Source organism: Triticum aestivum, chromosome 7D (genome assembly GCF_018294505.1).
Source record: "Triticum aestivum cultivar Chinese Spring chromosome 7D, IWGSC CS RefSeq v2.1, whole genome shotgun sequence".
Classification (NCBI taxonomy): domain Eukaryota; kingdom Viridiplantae; phylum Streptophyta; class Magnoliopsida; order Poales; family Poaceae; genus Triticum; species Triticum aestivum.
This window is the reverse complement of record NC_057814.1, coordinates 42,762,221-42,764,861: the sequence shown is the minus strand read 5'-3', so window position 1 is coordinate 42,764,861 and position 2,641 is coordinate 42,762,221. Positions and strand designations below refer to the sequence as shown.

At 51.5% G+C, this 2,641-nt stretch overlaps 1 pseudogene; it reads left to right on the top strand.

Moving 5' to 3' along the window:
- Positions 1-1,196: 1,196 nt before the first annotated feature.
- On the top strand, positions 1,197-2,192 carry LOC123169065 (uncharacterized protein At4g22758-like; annotated as a pseudogene).
- The last annotated feature ends 449 nt before the right edge of the window (positions 2,193-2,641 follow it).

Sequence of the window (2,641 nt, the reverse complement as noted above, 5' to 3'; positions counted from 1 at the left end):
TCGAAAGACTGAGCCGTCATATCATCTTAAAATTTACGAAGTCACCGTATGCACCTCGTCGTCAACGGCAACGTCTTCCCACACTGAATGCGCATCGCCGGAAATTCTGAAATAAATCCAGGAATAAATGCGAGCATAGGACTTGAACCCTGATGGACTGGGGTTACCACAGTCTCTCTAACTATCCAACCACAGGTTGGTTCGCAACTGGAAGTTTAATTAAAGTTTGTGACAAGCTAGGGAGAGAATTTGGGACACGCAGGTGCGGGGGCACCAAAGACCATCACACATGTTTTTCCTTTTGGCTTCCGATTTTCAACATTGCATATGTTTTGAATGGAACATCCTAATTAAATTCTACTTTCATATTCGTGTTTTTCGTAACAAGGGCTTTCAAAGAAGATCCAATTTGAATATGTTTTGACGAGTTTTTAAAAATTCTATGGAGTTCCAACTTTTAATACTTTGTACGAGATAAAATCACAACTTTAGTACCCGCGACCGAAAAAAAAAATCTTTTAAAGTTTCAACTCTGAAACTTGATACGAGCAATTGATAAAATTGTAAGTTTCAGATGCAAAATTGCACGTCTCAAAAATTAAAACTTAAAATTTACTGTGCCTCTGTGCAGGATCCAACTACTTTATGGATCACGATGCAATCGGGCAGTCAGGCGGGACTGGGCAGGTTCTTCATGCTCCTGCACCTGCGTGTCCTGCGAATTACTGGGACAAGCTAGCCTGCCCTGCCCATTTTGTCAGTTAGGCGATCCATCATGGGCCGTCTGCATAGTGGATTCCGTTCGAGTCTTGGCGAAGACGTGGACGCACATTCGTGCCCCGGCCGCCCTGCCCGTGGGCATCCAGCAGACCAGCACGTACCCCCGATCGGAGCACGTTACAACGACTGATCACCGCATAGCCAGAGTCAGCTAGCGCCTCCCCCGGTTGAACGAACTCCATCGACGCCGTCGTGCATGCCGTCATCCCCGCCTCGTGGCCTCGTATCGTTCGTACGCGCCTCTTCGCTCCCTCCACCTATCACCACCCAGCACCGATTCAGTCGTCGTCTTCCACCCTGCGACCGCCACCAATACCATATCGAATTTGCTCACTATCACTACCCACCACGTAGCCACGTACACAAAGCCTGTACATGCATATATATAAGTGGTCAGTGTCAGTGCAAACAACAGTCAGTCAGACAACGGACCACTCTCTCGCGCCTTTAGAAACCACGAGTACGTAGATCAATCTTGATTGATTTCTCTCTCCGTCCCGGCCGGCCATGAGGAGCTCCGTGCACGTGCCAGCCGCGGTAGAGGCGCTGCTGGGCCACCCGGTGGCGGCACTGTCGGAGAGGCCGGCGCCGCGGCTAACGCGGCTGCTGGTGAACGTGACGGTGGAGCGGAGCCTGTGGCCGGTGCATGTGCTGCTGGGCGCCGATGCCACGGTGGCCGACCTGGCGCGCGCCGCCGTCGACGCCTATGCCGCCGAGGGGCGCAGGCCGCCGCTCCCCACCGATGACGGCGCCACCGACGCGGCCGCGCGGTTCGAGCTGCACCTCTCCAAGTACGCCCTCGACGGTAAGCAGGAAGCCGCCCATCACAAGAAGATAAAATCTCCCCCACCTTGATTAAACAAGCTTCCATTGATGCAGCTCTTGACCCGGAGGAGAAGGTGCTGGACCTGGGCTCTCGCAACTTCTTCCTCTGCAGCAGGAAGACGCAGAGATCAGATCATCCTCTGCTTCTTCGCTCAGCACTGCCATGTCTTGATGTCTGAAAGAGTGAAAAGAGTGCTGTAAAAATGGTGGGAATCACTCAGAACTCAGAACCTGGCGCATGTAATTATTTTGTACTCCCTCTGTCCCAAAATAAGTGTCTTAAGCTTAGTACAACTTTGTACTAGAGTTAATGCAAAATTGAGACACTTATTTTAGGATGGAGGGAGTACCTTTCTTTGTAGTGTACCTAACGTCCGATCCTGTGCGTACTGTGAGGTTATGTGCAGTTCGGACAAGGGACAATGCATATCAGTACTTGTCCGATAGTCGTACGAGCTCGAGATATGTACATGTAACTGTTTGTATGCATGCACTTGCTAGCTTCAACGAGTCAATTTAGATGCTTCAGGAGTATAACGAAAAAGGGTTTCTCCGCCTTGTATTAGAAAGCATCCATCCGAAACAAATAACGATAGGTACCTGGGATGGAAGCAGCACAGTCACGTTCAAAAAAAATGAAATAGAAAATACAAAAGAAAAAAATGCCGATAACGGCGGATCGACAAAAACGCGAAGCCTCGCGACCGCTGCGTCCACGGAAGATCGCTCACCAAGCTCCGAGACTCCCAAGCGCCGGTATCAAACAACATCTCCAGGAAGATCCGGCGGCACCCTCACGCGCCACCGCGTCGGTGTTGGTCAAGCCAACAGAGATTTCTCCCGATCCCAACCTTCACCTCAGGCACTCCGGAGCTCGCCACCAAACCGACCTTCGCCCTGCGCCAACACGGTCATGAAGTTTCCGACGCTGTCTCACCACAGCACCACGAAGTATGGCCTGCACAACAAAGAAGAGGAACCGAGACTAGGGCAGCAGCACCATCAGCACGCGGGAGGGCTCCACCTCCACCGTCTA